The 20,039-nt window shown below is 40.2% G+C and overlaps 1 protein-coding gene across 5 annotated transcripts in view; it reads right to left on the bottom strand.

The window, feature by feature from the left end:
* The window catches only part of numb (NUMB endocytic adaptor protein), a 60,023-nt gene extending 40,873 nt beyond the window's left edge, over positions 1-19,150 (bottom strand). For all 5 annotated transcript variants that reach the window (XM_084742084.1, XM_084742088.1, XM_084742085.1 and 2 more), the window contains exon 1: positions 18,992-19,150. The gene's annotated coding sequence lies outside the window, so the exon portion shown is untranslated. The remainder of the gene's footprint in view (positions 1-18,991) is intronic.
* Positions 19,151-20,039: the final 889 nt, after the last annotated feature.

Below are 20,039 nucleotides of genomic sequence, written 5' to 3'. Positions count from 1 at the left end.
CTGAAAAGCATCTATTTTAGGACATTCAAGAGGTTTGAGGGACAGAACAAGAGCCAGAGAGAGAACGATGAGGTACAAATGGGCGGACCTGGTACAGGGGAAGGAAACAGTGGGAAAAGGAGTGCTGGCTACTGTTTGCATGGCTCACTCACTCCCTGTCTGCCACTGAATCATTTCAGAGTCCTTCAATCTGTTCCCTGCCCCCAGCAAGACACGATGACCTCCGTTTCCTGAGTACACATGACTGACCGGGGTTAGAGTTGAGACAGAGTAAGAAAAATAGGCCCCAGACTGCTGCACAGGGGATATTGAGTTGCTTTTCTCTCCAGCCAGTCTGAGTGTGTGTGCATACATCAGTATCTGTCTATCTGGCTTTTTGTGTGTGGTCAAGCTCGTGTGTGTGTGTCTAGGAGCAGCCAGGCGTGGTATTAAGGGGGACCAGCCCAACAGCAAGTCAACCAGCCAGCCGGCCATTCAACACGGAGAGCCACAGATCACTTTGGGCAACAGCTGAGGCCACATTTAAACGACCAGGGCAGTACCCTGGCACCAGGGAGTGGCAAATCACTGTCACTGTATCATCTCTCCTCAGGCATGCCCCGGCCATGATTCACAGACCGAATCAATAGGCAGGGTCTGGCCCGGTTTCCACCAAAAGGAAACGCCGGGAATCGAGAGGGCACCCTTAAGATTAATGTCCCTTGCATTTTGCCCCAAAACAGCATTTTTGTGATTGTTTCTGAAAAAATTCTTGCCAGAGGAGATGTTGTGCCAAATGGAGTGGAGTTTCAATTAAATGAATGGAGCTGTAAACATGCTGTGGAGAGGGGCTGCTGACTGAAAGCACTGGCCTGCTAGGAGGGGTTTGATGTAGTGGTCTGAGTGCCCCAACTCCATCAATTCTGGTCCCTCTTTATGGTGGAGTGCTGCTGAGAACACAATGGGTATCCACTAATGTGGTAGCCATGGGAAGATGTCTTTATAAAGTGGATGTGAGTAAAAATCATACGGATTCAATGACACAGTTTCCACTGGAATTGGGGTTCAGAATAATGATAAAATTACAAAATAAACAAAGAACAATTCTGCTAAAAATGGGTAGCATTTGACAGTACTTTTAAACCAGCTGTGCGTAATACAGCATTCAAACAGTGGGTAACCAAGTGAATCACAGCATGGTGCACTTTAAAAAATGATGAGGCACTGGAGAGTTTGTGGAATATGAAAGATAAATATGATTTGGGCAAGCATATGATATGAGACCAGATATCTTGGATTTTAGACATCATTATATTATGATACAGCATAAGTGCTGCATTACAGTTGAGTGGTATAATTTTATGAACTTTCCAGTGCCTTAACATTTTGGGAAAGCATCAATAGCCATCCCTACAACACTGTCCCAATATTAAGAGATATTTCACCAAACTTTTTGTGATGTTAGACAACAATGCATCATAATTCAAGATCATCAAATGTTGGCAATATTAGAGAATTTCTGCTGTCATTTTTAGCAAAAATGTGGATATTAGATATATATTGTACATTGCTGCATAGCGTAAAAATACTGAGATATTATTATTTATAAACCATAAATCAGCCTTACAAAACTATGCAGAAATATTAGGGTATGATATCCCTATGAACTACATGGTCATTCTTGATGGCTAATTTTATTTTTACTTAAAAGAATGTACAAATAAGATTGGTATGGTTAATTTAAAAAAGAAAGCTATAACAGGAAACGGGGCAAAGTGAACCTTCTTATCCAGGAATAATGGATAAGAATAGCAGAAGAAATCTACATAATGGACAAACTGACATAATCTGAGATTGCAAGAAACACAACTAGAAGAAAAAAGGGAGAAATAGACAATCTGAACCTTCATTAGAACCCAAAACAGTGACAAAGTCTGTTTTGGGGTTGTTTGTGATTTCATCTGCTGCTTTTACATGTGTATAGGCCTACAGGTTGAAAAGCATTAACAAAAACTAAAGTGAAAAACAGTGGCTTTGAGTTTGTACATTGGATGACCTAAAAAATTGTGAAGAATCATCCATAAGTATCTTTCGTCTTGGTTGGGAGGACATCGGTGTTGTGCAAACTGCGGGACAGAAGCTTAACCTCCTCACAAGCGATCACTCAGAGTGAGCTGCATTACATTGTCCCTGACTCCATAAGTGACTTCTGCTGGGAAACTTTGAGTAAACCTCGGAGCAAAAAAGCTACTCATGGAAACCATGTTTACTTTTTCCCCTTGACATCATTGCATTACACACACACAGCAGCATCGACAGCAGAGAGCACACACAGGCAAAAGTGGATACACACTTGCATGAACCCAACCTGCCATACACCCACAAATGTAAAACACAACACACACTCTTTTAAACACAAAGCTCTTGAAAACACACTGTCACACACACATGCACAAGTGAGACAGACGACTGCAACGTCTCAAGGCCCCCAAGCCCTAGGCTCTATTATTAAGGTTTGTTGTTCTTGAGGGAAGTAAAGTGCTATTAGCAGACTTGTAGAAAGGTGGAGAAAATCAGGCCAAAATAACACACACACTGCACTGACCTGAGGAAACACAGACAATGTTACATATTCACCCAGGCTGCAGCAAAGAGCTGTTAATACATGATCTATTAATCCTACTTATGGCTTACCCACAACAAAAAAACGAGCATTAGCACATTTATAGAGTCTCAGAGGGGGAATGCTGATCTAAGATTGCAGTTTATATCCCTGTGCTGTGCCTACACTCATATATAATAGCAAAATAATCCGGTATAACCTCTGCTGACCAAATACTGATACCTGTCCGTTCTTGGCTAAGTATTCCTACTGTGAGTTTGTAAACATGGTGCGACCCTGACCCTGGGGTACTACGTGGTTTAGTGAGCCAATCTGAGAACTTTGGTTAAAGTCCCATGTGATAACAATTCACTTTACGATCAACCACAGAAAATATCAAACTAAAACCCTGTCATGGTTAGGAAAAGCTGGGGACTCTACCGCAAACTGACAGGCCATTTCCCCAAGAAGGATAGTTTAGACCGTATCATGTCATATCCAACACACTGTTCTTGTCAAGTTAAACAGGTCTGGTTGTCCTAGTGTGAGCCAGTCAGCATACGGGGCAGAGACATGAAAACAGACAGGCCACAGAGTGCACTTCCTGCAGAGCTGCAGATTAAGGGGGGAAAAAAAATAACATATCAAAGAGGATGTTATCAATAGTTGAGCAATGTGTTTTGGGCCTAAGCAATCAGCAGCCAGAGATCGCACTGGAGTTAACACTGAGCACTTCCTCTGCTCCAGCAGCACCGTCATTTCTGATTTAACCGCATCAGAGCAAGTGACAGTCTATGGCTGGGTTTTTGAAACACAGTCATTACTGCTGACATCCACGGCCTGCTACCACCTCCCTGCTCCAAACTGTAACAATGCTTTCAATTTAACCACCACTCCAAAGTAGAGTTTCATTCTTGAGGAAGTGATCAAGACCACAAATAGCACAGAGGAAAGCAATCACTGTAAGCAAAGGTCTAATAAAGTATTTGAACAGGACTGAGGGAAACCTTTTGCCAGATTACTTTGCGTAAGTATGACAGATTAATTAAATGAACTGACCTGAAAGGAAATAACAGTTAGGTTCAAATCTATTTTACTTGTGAGCATGTTGGTCCTTTAGTGGGGGGTGTCACAATTTCAATATTAAATCAAAAGTCTGTGATTCTTCTTCTTTTTTCCTTTTTTCTCTGTCCCGGCCTACTTACAGCGGCTCGCACTTGAAGGAAGAAAAAAGACAACACTTCAATGTTTAAATTGAAAAATCAACTTGTAACCTTAAAATCAACAGCCAAGTCGGTTTGTGGATTTGGTGAATAGTGACATCCCTGTCCTTTAGCTACTTCTGTAGGGTTGGCACGTCCTAGTCAGTTAGTCAACTGATTGGTTGTTATGCTCTTGTCCAGCCAAATTCTCATTTTTCAGTTGCCGGTGCTGACAGATGATACAGAATGATAGATCAATACCAGCTGCCTATGACCTGACTTCAAACTCAAAAGCTGTAAGTTTTTCCATACTTTATGTTGTTTAGTGTTTATTTTTGCAGGTTATTCTGTTGAATCTTTTGAATCTTTAGCATGCTGCATGGCTAATGTGGCTATTCCCGCAGGCTAGAGCCATGCTGGACTAATGTAATATTCAAGGATTGTCAAGAGAACAGATCAGATGCCAGTGACTGGTCTCTGATGTTGCTTTTTGTTGAAGTTTATACTGCAGTCCAAGCTGCGTCAGCATTAGCTTTGTTGTTACATGCAAGGCAGTTCTACTCTGTGATCCTCGTCACCAGTGTGTGTCTGTGTTGCTGCTGTATCTAAATGTCCCTGACAGATATTAAACGATAAAGCGAAACCAAAAAGGAATGGTCAAACTACAGGAATTCATTTGCTTGGCAACATTGTGTAACTTTGATTAGCACCCATTCAGGCTACCAGGGAGAGATTACTCAATGCACTGCAGCTGACTGAGTTCATCTAGAGTTAAGTTTTTTTGTTTTTTTTTCCTCCCATCCACCAATCGACTGGTTGAAGAGCAGGTAGAATTTCAGTCAACTATGATTTTCCTTGGGTGACTACAGCCTTACAAGTCTGTCAACTTCCAGTGAGCACAGACAATGCTGCTAAATGGTTACTCTTCTGTGATGTGGAAGTGTTTCTTTAATCGTGAGGAGTCACAGGCCCCTGTTTGCCCCACTCTACTTATCCTCCTCTCTGTAGTCCTCTCATCCTTCTCCTTTCCCTTCAGTTAAAGCGACCCAGAGGAGATATCTGCCCTGCAGCTGCCAGATGACTTTGCCTCTTTAAAGAACCAATGATTATAGGGCACCGGCTAGCAGCAATGTAACTGGCCTGACACAGCCGCAGGCAAATGCTCGGTTAATATCAACATTTATCGATTAAACATGGCGACTGTTACATTATCACAAATTTACAAAGAAAGTGAGTCCATTTAGACATCAAACAAGACATACAAAGAAAGAAAAATTATGCAGTGATCAGAGTCAATTAACTTGCTCCCCAAATGGGTTTCTGAGCCAATCCAGGAGGAATTTAACTACATAGAGATATTTTTTCTATCCAAAGGGAAAGCTAAATCAGGCTGTCGGTGGTGGTTTGCAGACCCTTTACAATATGCTTTTATGTGGTGGCTATTCAGACAACAGTTTTTCTTATTATCATAATTACTATCCAGCTTCTTCGGTAAACAGAGACTATAGAGTAGAGAGACACATTTCACAATAGCAGTAGGTTAGCCACAGTGTCACTACATACGATGCAAATGAGTCTGTATACTAATTTGAAAACAGAGTAAAGACAAGATGGGTTCTGAAAGGTGCAAAAGGACGGCAAATCAGATTTGTTTCTTAAATCTCCAGCTTTGCTTGTACAGAAGCCTACCCCCAAAGTACCAGCAGACTATTTATTTCAATGTGTATCCACAGGAATGTTTCCCATACATTTATTTATTTATTTGTGGCAGCCCACCACAATACAAGAACATAGGCTGCCACAAATTACACATTAAATATTTGACCAGCATTTGGCTGGTGGAAATGTAGAAATAATAGAAGTGATTGGAAGAAATAATCATACAATGATTTTTTTTTTTTTCAAACTGTATTTTGCAGTCTTACTGGCTGGCAGTTTGTGCTAATTTGTGCCCTGCACACAAATCATCAACAATGCCTTCCAACTAGCAGGTATTTCTTCAATAAACAGGAAACACCCCTGACAGTTTGTTTTAGTTTTATTTATAGGGCCAGAAACCTCATTTAGGCAGGCTGTCTAAGTATATGAGAGGCGAGGAAAGCCCCGCAGTGAGGAATGGTGTCAGCATGTGTGTTCACTGAGTGATGAAGGCCTGTCACTCTTCACTGCTCTCCCAATCATCATCCAGAGATGGCTGCAGGCAAAATTCTGCTGGGACTTTAAATGCTGCACTGCTGACTTCTGACATTCACACACACTTTTGACACTTTGCAATACATCACATATACACTAGAGAACATGTGTGTCACTTCGATATGTCCAACCACAGATGCACAGAAGGAGTAAGAGAGAGGGGGACACACACAAGTGACTGAAAAAGTTAAAGGTAGAGGAGCAGAGACAGAGAGGTGACAGTGTGAAATGGGTTTGAAAGAGGGTGAATGATATACAGAGATGAGTAGAAAAATAGCACCGTGAGACAGCAAGAAAACAGATTACATGGAAAAATACTCCAGAAGAAGAATCAATATCACACAGAGAACCCACTCCATGGTTCCAGCTGCTGAGTCAATATACAGCTTTTCATCCCAACAACACCATTGGTAAATGGCAACACAGTACCATTGGTCATTGTGTACGTGTGTGTGTGTGTGTGTGTGTGTGTGTGTGTGTGTGTGTGTGTGTGTGTGTGTGTGTGTGTGTGTGTGTGTGTCAGTAGCAATGTTTGTCCAGCAGCAGGCGTGATGAGAGGACGGAGTGGAACAGGAACTTCCTGCTGAGTGAACAGACATGGAATCACTACTCTGCCCCTCCAACCAGGCCTGGACACACAGAAACCCACACACACACACCTCACTCACCCTCCAGATTAGGCGAATTTATCTTAAAACATAGTGAATTATGAAAAAATAAGAATAAAAACAAATTTGCAGGGTTTGAGGCTTCAAGTTCCTTTTTAAGACCATAATTGCAATAAGACCTATTTCATGTCCATACTGACAATAAAGTACAAATGATATGAACAAAAGCATGATCAATACACATTTCTTTCCCAAAAAAACATTTAAAAGTGACTGTGATGCAACTTTACAAAGGTAACATTAACTTCATAATCCAATCAATTTTAGGACCTGTCAAATCACATTTAAAAAATTTGAAGGCCTAAAATTAAGAGTATTGGAATTTAGACTGAGATACACCCATACTGATACCAGCATCAGGTATAGGTCCAATGTTGTGCTCAGGTACTCGTACTTGTACGAACATTACTCCAATACCACCACAGCCAATAGCCTACCAAATTACGAAAAGCAGCCTCTTAAACACAAGTAATTTGATAAAACATGTAGAGAATCAAGACGATGCAGAGATGGACGACTTCGCTAATGATTAGCCTCTTGTCCTCATCCACTAATGACTGCAGCAACATGCTGCAAAGTACTGTCCAACTTAAATGTAAAAAAGAGTGCAATGCCACTGCCACAAGTTTGTAACCATTTTTTTAGTTGTTAGCATTTTCCAGTCTTTCTGGTTGTGGTAAGCAGCTTTTAAGTCATTGTCAGAACTGTAATGATACTGTTAAGTACTCACAGCAGTAAGTACTCAATTGTAAGTAAGTGTCATCTGTCTGTATTGGTGCATCCTTAGTTTTATACTTTTTAAGGACGCACGGACACCCCGTTTCTGTGACCACGCAATTGTTTGAATCTATTGGATTATTACTTAGTCACCTTTAAGGGGGAAAAAGGAAACAGACTGAAACAGTAACAGGAGTCCACATGATGCAAGGCAAGTTGTATTGACGTCAGGAATCAGCCAACCAAACTGGTCTTGTGAGCATGAATGTAAATGGAGCTGTAGTACTCAGTGCAGCTGTTGAACTGATCACTCATTTCAGGAATTCTTTCCACGTACCTGAGCACCGCTCTTTGTGTCTTGGTTGGGCTATCTGTCTAGCTGAGGATGACTGCAGAATATAAAGCTACGCAACAGATATGGCCAGACTGCTAGTGCTACCTGGCTATTTACCTTTCAGATTTATGGCGCAGCCCAGGCATGGGTGGAGCAGGACTTTATTTCTAGAAGATGACATAGAAGAAGTTCTTTAAATATGTGGATTTACCCTCTGAGACTGTGCTACATTGCCAAGCAATACTGGCTGAAGTCTTAATGGCTAGAATTGTGTTAGCTGTGTAGTTTAATTAGATTAGTGAACACAGCACTGGCTTTTGGAAGTACAAGAGCCAGTTTCACAAGGTATAGGAAAATCTACTCTCTACTAGAAATTTAGATAGTAAAAGGTGTTGACACTCCAATATTTTTTCAATACCATGTCTTTAAAATGATCCATTAGGCCTATTAAAGAATTAAAGGTACCAAAGTCATAAAACTATGACCCAAGACCCAAGTCATTCAAGAGCTCATTTCAGTTCACTTCAACCTTTATCATTATGGCTGAAATTTGGCTTGCAGCATAGCAAACCCAGATAGTGTTCAGTGACTTTTTCTGTACCAGCAATGAATGCAGGCTGTTACTAAAAGTATGCCATGTTCAATAAATAGGTCTGAACAAAACAAATAAAATAACAAAAATCACCTGCGTTAACAAACACTGCAGCTTCTGAAAGCTGAGAAAAGTCTTGGAGGTTGAAGGGGGTGAGCCCAGAAGTAAACTGGGCAGGAAAAGAAAGGGAAGGCTAAATGCTAACACTAATGCTAGCTTTGTATATTTTAAAAGTCATATCCCTTTTAGGAGCTTTTAAATGCAACACTGAATGTCTTCTGTAGTCATTTACCCATTCTTCTGTCAGAAAATCACTGCCCACTGGCAATCCCAAGATGCCTTGGGTTATGTCTGTCAACCAATCAGAGGCTGTGTTCCTGACTTGGGCATCACAGCACTGATCCATAGGTGTATTAATAAATCAATGTACTGATCTCAACATCAGACTGACCCTTTTAAACTAAGTTTAAGGTGATGACAGTAATGAGTTAAACCCCGTGGTAGGCATCACGTGACTGCAGTATTGCAGTAATGCTGTTATCGTTACAGCTTTACATCCAATGCTATTCTGTAGTGTAAAAGGAGCTTCAAAAGCACTTGTGAAGGTGTGACGGTGGACTGTGAACTCTAGGAATCACAGTAAGAATGAAATTATATATATGTTTGTATCACGTCTCACTCCAAAACACTGTGTAAGTTTCTAGCCTCTTAGAGACTAATGTTTATGTAAGCAATGGTCTCTAAATAGCAAGCAATGTATTCCATGGTGCAGTTTTATTATAGAGCCAAAAATGATTCAGCAGTCATGGTAGACGCCTTCTTTTTCCGAAAATGCTGGACTGTAACATGAACAGAAGAAGTGATTTCACCAAGTCCATTCACACTGCCAAGGAGCCGGGCAATCAAGCTCTCTCTCTCTCTACAGCCAAAGATGGAACTCAGACAGGAAATAAAACCATTTCACATTTTTAGGACTTGGGCAACCTTTCACCAGCAGGAATGTGAGGCTGTATTGTTTAAGCATGCTTGATAGGTTAGTATGAGGCTTATAAAGATCCAGGTTTTCATACCAACCAATGACTAAACCAGATGATGTCACTGATGAACACGCCTTCAAACAGAGAACAGAAACTAATCAGCAAAATCAGCGCATGAAGAACAAAGAACCTGCATGGCACATGACTGAGGTGTAGGTTCCTTGTTCAAGGAAGCTTTGCCAAGTCACATGGCTGTTGGAAACACTATGGCTCCAGGGCTTGAACTTGTGACCTTATATTATTATCTGTTGATTTTAGAAACTTATTTTGATGCCTACCCATATTTCCATAGTTCTAAACTAACAAGGAAAAAGATGTTTTTTGAGAGGGCAAAGAAAGGACAGCACTGTCCTGTCATCTCTGATGAGAAAAGCAGGTATAATAAAGCTGACAGACGTCAAGCCTTGGCCAAAGATGGGGTCTGGGCAGGCAGGCAGGCAGGAAGGGAGACGAGCAGCAAGGACTGCAGAGCATCAGAGAATGGAAAATTACCAGGGCTCTACAATCAGCTGGGCACCTTTGATCAGCCAGAGCCAAGGCACCAATTACTGTGGGATAATCGGCAGCCCTCAGAGGCCTGACGAGCAGCAGGCACTGTGGGCACAACGGGTCAGTGACCAGCAGGCAAAGGCCTGGTCAACAAGGCTCACAGAGCCAAAAGCCGGCGGTGCCCCTCGCTGAAATGCTGCATGAAGGCGGCCAAACGGACAAGCAGCACAGTGAAGCAATTGTTCCCCTCCTGTCGACTCAGCACAGTGGCACTCTCACAAGCCAGACATCCCTCTCCGCAGACCGCTCAGTGGTGGAGGAATGGTGCAATGGTGGGGAGTGTGTGAACCTGCTACTGCACAAGCCTTTTTCACAGTCTTTCCTTCCCTCTGCAATGAAACATACGCAACATACGTAACAAATGTGCACACACATGCTGCTCACACACCTGGCCCTATAATTCTGTGGTAAACAAAAAGCTGCAGTGCTCAAGGCAGCACTTGCTGCACAGTGATGCAACACACAGGAAACATGGTCCCCTCCGCCCCTCTCCAACGATAACCCCTACCTACTCAGGAAAAGGCTTAACTACCTGTTCTTGACTTACTTTGCATTATCTGAGAGGAATGTAGACTGACAAAGCAAAGTAAATCTAACTGTTGACCTATTCAACGCAAGTGTTGCATTTTTTCCCTCTCACTTTCCTTCTCTCACTAACAGTCTGATGTGTGACACAAAGGCAAGCTAGCAGCAATGATTTATAAACAAAAAGCCTCTCGACTTGAGGCAGAACATGATATTCAGCTCATTAATAATTGACATGGTTCTTGTGCTCAAGAACGTTCATCATCGATTAGGCTAGGCTACAATGTTGGCTGCTGTGCTGCTCCTCCTTCCATTGTCAACAACACAGTGAACCAAAACAGCTCAGAGACAATACTCACTGCTGCAATAACATAACTCAATTATCAAACTTGAGTGTCTCATCACTGAATCTTTCGCTTACTCATATTGTACAGTTATTTAACAGAAACACAGTAGCCAGGCGACTTTGGATCAGACACATTGCAGTTACACAACAGCCAGTGCCGGTCCAAGTAGACCCATATGGGCCAGAAGGAGCTTCCCTGTAAACCACAAGTCAGCAGAGAGTCTGATCCCTAAGCAGTGAGGCCTGGAGTTATAAAGAGACTGGAGAGAGAGCTTCTTTATGAGGCCATTTTGATTAAAGATGGATATCAATAAAAAAAAATCAGACTTCTAATTCTCTCAAAATCTGTTTTTTGGTCTAGATAGCAAAGCTGCAGTTCTTTTGCTGTCTTATTTTTGCTGATTGAAAACAGATTTCACTAAAAACTTTTTTACATTAAAGAAAGGAAGCCAGGCACCGTAAATGCACCAGTATAAAATGCTCTCTTAACACTAGGGCTGGACAATTAATTGAAATATTATCAAAACTGCAATATGGCAAAGTGCAATATCCAAATCGCAGAAGCTGCAATGTCTTACTGCAATTGTGATATCTGTCAAAATAATCAAAATTTGTTTTTTTAACCGTATCATGCAGCCCTACTTGACACTATCAACAATGTCAAAACTTTGCCTGAACAATCAGCAGTAAACTGACAAAATTATCATCAAAGAATGTGTAAACATGGCAAAAAATCTAACCAACGACTTTCAGTGTTTGCAAGTTTTGGATCAAAACTACGGAGACACAAACTGTTAAGGTTCAATACAAGGCTGAACTTCTGATTCTAATTCCTAGAATGTGAACTGATAATCAAATCTGATCTTTAACATTTCAATGCTACTGCACAAACACCCTATCCCTACACTTTACTTCTTACCTGTCTTATTCCAATATGGTGCATTACTATCAGTGTCAGTTAATTTCTTATCGCAAGTTGTTCAGCAGAGGGGAAATGACTGGTTGGTTTAAAGGGAGTTCATGACAAATACAGTAAGACAAACAGGGGCTTCCAGACACACTTAACAAAAAAAAAAAAAAAGATTAGAAGCCCCTCACTTGCAAAAAATAAAAAATAATTAGTAAAGATTCTGATGTGCATACATTAATAAAAGAGCACACAGAGCTTAGGCAGCACACTGCCTGAGGATGAGTTTGAACGGTGATTCCTACCCATCTGTATTTTGATACAGACACTCATCTATTGCGCTGTGTCTGCTTTTGTTAATGTATGCATATCAGAATCTTTAAATCTTTTCTATCTTTTTGACAGGAACCAACTTTGAACATTTTGTTGGGTCATATTGTTCTTATTGCTGCATCGCTCAGCAACCGCCATGGTGGTTACTAGGGAACCAGTGCCACGGCAACATTGATACACGTCGAGGGTGACGACGGTAGATGGGGTTAAGAAAGACCAGGACCATACTACAGATTAGACAGAGCTATACTGACAACAACATGCAGCTTGTGTGCTCAGCCAAGTTTATGGAAATTATGCACAATGTGTGAGGGAATGGAATCTGTGTGACCCGTGCTATGGACAGGGAGTCATTAGATATAAACACAGACACACAGACACCAGTTTTCAAACAGGGAGTTATTACACCAACCACACACTGAGATGTTCACATCAGTGCATACAGAGGAACTCAGATGCACCGGATTGGTTTTATAAAGCTGATAACACAACCAAATCTTGTGTTACCTACATCAGACAAAGGTTTTAGTAACACTGCAAATGCACAGCAGGTTAAACCTTGTACATGATGTGCATATGTTTAGGAAATTCATGTTTTTAACAGGTACCAAAAAAATGCATCATCAAGTAACAAACCTCTAGAAAATATCACAAATACATCAATTCTAAAGCTGAAGATTGGTGGTTAAAACAGTATTGGAGGACATCAGAAGCCACAAAGACGGACCCAAAGAACAGGGAGTGGTGGGAACCCACAACTCAAAACCAAGACCAGTGCCAGTGGAAGATAATACAATGAAGTGGCTAGCAGAAAAGATTTCTGAGAAAAGATTTTTAGTGAGGTCAATGTATTTATAGACATTTGGCAAATTTTTAGGTCAACCTTTGTTTTATAAACACGCAAGTCTTGGTGAGGTGACAAAAGGTTTACATGTCCAGTGCTCTGTCTGGCACTGGTAGCCAGTACAAAGTTCTCACCCTGTGAGATACACCACTGATCACTCCGTCCTGGGTCACTCATAATTAAACCAGAGATCAGAGGGCTGAATAAAGCATGAGCTGTTCCAGCCCAGGAGGCTCAGGTATCACTCTATATAGGAGCCCAGTGAGACAAAGGGAGTCCCTGAGCCCCATACCACATCCAGGGAGGAGTGATACCGACGCAAACCTGAAAGGCAACTCCTTGCATACAGTGACGCACCCCCAGCCCTCCCAGCCCTAATCTACAGTTTAAACAGCCAGGGCCAAATGAGGAGCTCAATGCCCCTTGGACCTAATTAAGCTAAAGATATTGTCCCAAATGGGGACACTCAAAGAACTGCGTTCAAAGCATTAAAACACCGTGCAACACCCACCCTTGCACTGTTATTTTTCATTTTTTAAATGAGCGCTGACACAGCTAAATATTAAGAGTACGAAATAGCCGACAGATACAAATACTGCACAGTTTGTATAAAACAACGAAACTAAATGCATTTTACTATTATAACCATTCTTCACTGACGGGAGAGTTGCGGTTTAAAAAACATTCTTGAGAATGCAAAACTCAGTTTGCTTTATCAGATAAATGGACTAAAATGGTTCTCATGAAACAGGTATTGCAGGTATTTATTCATGTGATCATACAATAAAAAAAACCCCTCAGAGACAAAGAATGTTGAAGTCATGCTAAAAAATGTGCAAGTGGACAAAAAATATTACAAACCTGCTGTGGTTGTGACTGCTAGTGATCACTAATATTGTGGGTTGAAAGAGAAAGGGACAAACTTTTCGATTTCTTCTTATTTGCATTAAATTCAAATTTAATTCAGACCACTTTCTGTCATCTCAAATAGTTCATGTTTTATTACAGGTGTGCAGATAATTACCAGATCTATTTTTGGGGGTTGGTTAGGGCTGATTTGTTATGGGGCTGCACAATTAATTTAAATATTATAGAATTTGCAATGTGGCCAAGTGCAATACCCAGATTTTCTTAATAAAGGAAAAATGTGTGACACAAAAGCATTATAACTAAGTGGTGTTATGCTGCAGAGATGCCATAACCTACAAATCCTGTTCTCCACATGTAAGAAAACATGTTTGTTTGGTACAGACTCCAACAAATGTCACATCTTCATGATTTATATAGTTTTTTTTCAGTGAAAATGAAAGCTGTGATACAAAAATTATCATTTCCTCTCATCATGAATCATATTGCAATCGCAACATCTGTCAAAGTATTCATATCATGCGGCTCTAATTGCATGGGGAAGATTTGTTCTATTAGCTAAACACCATGGAAATGAAGGTTTAAGAGTGGTCAGAACAATACAACAAATATTAACATGTTTCCTAATTTGACCTGATTTGATTCAGAATGTGCGTGTGCATCTGAACATAGTCAACAATGCTCAGTAGTCTTCAGCTTGTGCATTTGTGTTTATGTACTATCTGTTTCTGAAACAAATCTTCAAAAGTGGCTGATTTAATGTGAAAAGGTCATGACCAACCACAACAATTTCTATCTGTGGAAGAGGATAACACAGCTTACCAACAAACACATCAAAGATACAAGTTCAAACCAACTCTGCGGTTCCACCGAACCTATTTTAGGCTACTTATGTTGAAATGGGGTCAGCTGCACATTTGAGATCCTGATTCTAAAACCTCCCCTCTGGTTGAATCTTCTCAGAGTGACTCTGTTGGATCCAGTCCCAATCAGCTCAGAATATAGAGCTGTGTGTGTGTGTGTGTGTGTGTGTGTGTGTGTGTGTGTGTGTGTGTGTGTGTGTGTGTGTGTGTGTGTGTGTGTGTGCGTATCTACCAAGTGCAGACAGTATGTCTTCAATGTAATGATGCAAAGGTATACATTGCCACATGAAACTGGACGTTAATAATGCTCACATAAACATTTGTGCCCTGAGGGGACATCCATTTTGCAGGTAATTTTCTCTGTGCTTAACCACAGCAGAAAACTTTACTTTGGTGCATTTTGTTGTACGCAATTCATCGTGAATCACCCTGCCAATTATAAGTGCACTGGGGCTTGTAAGTAAAAATCTCCAAACTGCAAGCAGCTCTTTTACTGAGCAGTGTTTTGGTAAATTCATCATCCCAAAAGGTTAGAGTTTCTGGCACAGGAGAGTGTCAAAACAAATCCTACTCTAGTTTCTGAAACTTGTCTGCATTATTTGTCATAATCTCTGACATCCTTGCCATTAAAGCACAAAAACGTGGCTTTCGTTCTCACTCCTAATCAACGACACAACTCTAAACTTGGACGAGAACCAGACTCTCAGGCATCTCAGCGCACATGAGTTTACATGTCCTTATTCTCACCTTCCCACACAAATCAAACTGAATAAGCAAACATTTGAGCATTTTATTAAATCATTCCAAATACGCTCGGTGAGCCCACACTTCTAGAGAGCTGTGATGTTGACAAAAAGCGCAGGTTATGGATGACAACAGCCAGCACATTCAATGGTCCGTATCAAAACTGCAGCCAAAAGAAAGGATTAACATAAATAAACAGGGCAGGTGAGCAGTCAGGAGATGGTCACAGACAAATCGCCCTGATCCAGACCATTAGATGTTGTAAAAGAGGAACACAAACACAGAAGCATATCTCCCGTTCTTGTCATCTCATATCCCTTCAGTTACCACTGGAATGAAAGCTAAGCTGACACTGAGGCTCTCCCTGCTTTCACCATCAGTGGCAAGAAGCTCGGCTATCTCGCTGCTATCAGGGGACAAAAGTGAAGCCCTTTGATTGCGTCGTCATCGCACAGCAAGTTTATCTACCCATGTTGCATCACTTCTCAACATTCACATGTACAGCTCAGTGCCAAGAAAAGGGCCTCTCCTTTGAGAACAGAAGTGCTGAGAGTAACGCGAGTTTCTCCCACAGAGTGAATCACAAAGCTTCGGACGGAGACATGCTCTCGCGTTCTCCTCCTCTCTCAAACAGCTGACAGTCTTGCACAGTGGGTTTGGTGGCAGAAAGCCAATTTTGCCTCCCTCATTCGGTGGGATGAGCTAAGCCATGAGGTACTTTCAGAATTTGGGAGGAAAAAAACTCCCAAATCATCCTTCTTCTTTTGTATGGCTGAGACATCAAATTCCCATCCAAAGAATTAGAAACCAGGGTGGGAAATTAGCACCAACCACCAGCCAAATGCTGGTTAAATAGAGAGTGGCTGGTTGATTGATAGACAAAATAATGATTTACTATTGGCTGGTAGATGTTCACATTTTAAACAAGAGATTATATTAATGACATTAGAGCTACGGTTACTAGTCAAGTGAACTGTACTAGTAAACTGATTAGTGGATCAACAAACAATCCATTAGCAACTATTCTTATAACCAATTCATCATTTCAGGCCTTTTTTAAGCAAACATTTGCCTGGTTGAGGTTCTCTCTTGAATACATTTGGGTTTAGGGATATTGGTCTGTAAAGACAAGTGATATAAATACTAATATTTGGACTCTGGGACAATATAATGGACATTTTTCACAGTTTTCTGGCATTTACTGAAAAAAAGAAACAATTGTTTAGTTGAGAAGATAATTGGCAGATTCATAAATAATGAAAATAATCATTGGTTAGCGCTACATGCTATACAAGTAGCTAGGGTTGTTCTGATTCTGATAATAGTGTCAGAATATGTCTCTGGTACTGCCTCTAATGCATGTTTATGATTGTACACACTGATCTGATACCACAAACTTTATTAACCCAAAACAGGACCCTGCCACTTCCAATCAGCATCCTGTATGCCATAATTCCCCCAGTATAGCAAAGTCATATTAACCCGATCCAGGCCAAACAACAGTGATACCAATCACATCACATCCATACAGGGTTAGTCATATACAGACATTAAAAAAATAAGAATATATACTTTTTAACACACTAGTATCAGATCAGTCCTCTGTATCAGCTGATATGCAAAGTTCATGTATAGGAATTTGTATCAGGAAGGAAAAGGATCAGTTTTATGAACATCAAACTGTTCATTTCTAGCATGGATTTTGACACCATTGTCTCTTCACAAAGGAAAGTATAGTCACGTGTACAAGACAGACACATACTTCATGCTGACAACTAAGTAGGCCAAAATAGATAACTCAGCTTGTATTATTCAAGTCACAAACCTCATCACCATCCCATTAACAAAACAGTAATGACTCAACATTTTTGTCTAATGAGAGCACCGAAATGTGGTTGCTGTTCAATAAGCAGGATGTTTCAGTCTAATGGGTGTGCTGCTGCTGTGTCTATCACACAGTCTATCAGGGATGGAGCTATCTTTGTAAAGTCTGCATGTGGAAGGTAATCTGACCACTGATGTTTATCTGATCAGGGATGGCAGACCAGAATGGAAATCTCTTGCTCTGTGGTTGTTCCAAGGAGTAAACTCCCCACACAAGCTAAACGTCTAGCAATGTTATCATTACCAAATAAGATAATCTAGGGCACATTATCACACTTCACAAAAATGTGTGAGTGTTAAGACTGAGTCACACTTTATATCTTCAGGGCGATCAACCTGTCTGTGGCTGGGTGCTGAGCATCTCGGCAGCTGTCTTTTTAACCATATGTTTCAAATGACGGATTTTTACAGATTTGCTAAGTCACTAAACTTAAATGCATCCAAAATATTTTGGACCAATATGCAGAACTTCCTACCTACAAAAACGGGTCAACTGATCATGTTTTAAAGAAATTATGTTTTAATTCATTTTGAAAATAACTTCATGGACAAAGATGCTAGTTAAATCCAATTGTTAACAATTTTTGGCAAAATTCACACATGAAATTAAGTGGACTATCCTATATGAAAACATAGTGCAGATTGATTTTATTTCCTAGCTTTATATCTATGCTTACATAGTTCAGGTTTAAAATATGCATATATTTTGCTCTATTTGGGGGTTTTCGTTAATAATTATTTATAATTATTAAAAACACTGGTGAAAGTTTACTGTTTCAGTGCCCTATTTTGGATTACAAAGTTTACTGTTGAATACTGTGGTATACTTTACGTACCTTTGTCAGAAGTGTTAACCACCTTTCAGGGATCACTGCAAGAAAAACTGCAATGCTTTTATGCATATATTCTATATACTATATTCTGTTTAATAAAATCAGCTAATAAATGCATCTGCTTATTCGTAATATCTGCATCGCCCCTAAAAATCCAGTGTTGGTCTGGCCCTTTAATTGACCATCAGAAAACCAAACTTTGCCTTAATCTATATTACAACTCCCTAATCGAACAACAGACAATATTTGACACACGTACAATTTTCGACTAACGTTTGCTACTCATTTATTAATCTGTCCACCTTTATTTATACAAATTAATTTTGTCATCTTGCTTTCATTGAATGTCAAATTTCAATATACTTCATGTTTTTAATTATATACCATAATTGTATTGTTCTTATGCTGCTGTTACTATTAATAATGTTCAGGAGGAAAAAAAAAGAAAATAATCTTCATTGTAATGAATAGAGCCTCTTAATGCCAGCTTACATTAGTAGCGACGATATTACACATGTGATCCGTGTGACAGTTTGACAATTATACGTCAAAAAATGTGCTAACTCATAGCTATTCCATCATTTTAGTCTGGGTTGGGTTCATTATTTTGCTGAGTAATGTTCATCTTTCAAAGTTAACCAGGTAAGTTAAGAGTCGTTAGCTACTTAACTAACGTTAGCTAGCTAACTAACGTCTTAGCTCACTCGGGAGGGCAGAGACAGACCTTTCGTGATGGATGGCAGACAGCCTCACATCTTACATTTTACTCAGTCTGTTTTCTCCTCAGGTTAGCAATGCTAGCTGACCTAAAAGCCATGTAATTGGGTCTACAGGGAGCTAAAGAGCCGTGGAGCTAACATAGCTGCGTGTGCCGCATCCGAAAAACACAAGCTAGTGCAGCTTAGCTCGGTGAGCTAACAAGCGTTACCGGGCAGCCGGATTAAAATACACGTTTCACATGTTTCAACCTACCTGTGATCACCGCTGCGACCCAGAAGATGCCCCGTTAATGCCGTCACCTGTGTATCACGAACCGTGCAGTGCCAAAATAATTCAAATTCCACAGAAAGAGTTGGGGGAGACGCTCGCAGTCCAATCGCTTCAGCCACCGCCGCTGAATGGCTGCTACTCGGAGACTCAACCAAACTTCCTCCTTAGCAACGGACCGCCTCCCTGACAGCTCATTGGCCGCCGAGTGCAGATCGGAGGTGATCGATAGACGACAGTGCCTCGATCAAACCGGACTTTTACTGCAGTTTTTACCAGTGGTGAAATGTAACTAAGTACTTTCACTGAAGTAGAAGTTTTAATTGTACTTTCTATTTTATGATACTTACTTTATGCCCCGTTTTTTTTCTGGGATTTTTCAGTACTATAAAATAAAAGATGCTTCCAAATTTATTTCTGACATCTTGTGTAAATATATCACATTATTCTAGGAACACATTTTGTTCAGATTCTTTAACAATGACAAAAAAAATAGGAAGATGCATATTTTATAAATGTTTTGATTACTGTCTCCAAATTCTATATTGCCTACGTAAACCTAAGTTTACAAGCCGGATGCCCCTTTTTAGTGTTTTTATACAGATTTTAGAGATAGATTAAAACTGTTAAATCTTAAAAAGACCATAAAAACTGTAAGGGCATTTTACTGATGCACAGCTGCTTTGTTAGGACATTTTTTTAAAAAAAGAAAAAGAAGTGTTCACAGCTTGGAAAACAGTAATAAAAAATATCAACAATAATGTTATCTTGTACATCCATAAAGCAAGGAAAATAAAATAAAATAAATTTAAGTGCACATTCATTATAACCTGTCTTGCCACTGATGTAGGGTGGTTTGAGCCAAAACAAAGTTATCATCTTTTTAGCCACCAGTAAAAGGTTATGCAGAAATGAGCCTTTTTATCCAAGGCTCCACCAGGGATTGTTCATATAATATAATACAGTGGGTCTCCACTACATTATTTGATAAACTTTATAATTATTTGACAGCTTTAGTTCATAATTACATTGC

Source organism: Lutjanus erythropterus, chromosome 18 (genome assembly GCF_056507025.1).
Source record: "Lutjanus erythropterus isolate fLutEry1 chromosome 18, fLutEry1.hap2, whole genome shotgun sequence".
In the NCBI taxonomy this organism is placed as follows: Eukaryota; Metazoa; Chordata; class Actinopteri; order Lutjaniformes; family Lutjanidae; genus Lutjanus; species Lutjanus erythropterus.
The sequence above is the reverse complement of the archived record's forward strand: the minus strand, read 5'-3'. Positions and strand labels throughout refer to the sequence as shown.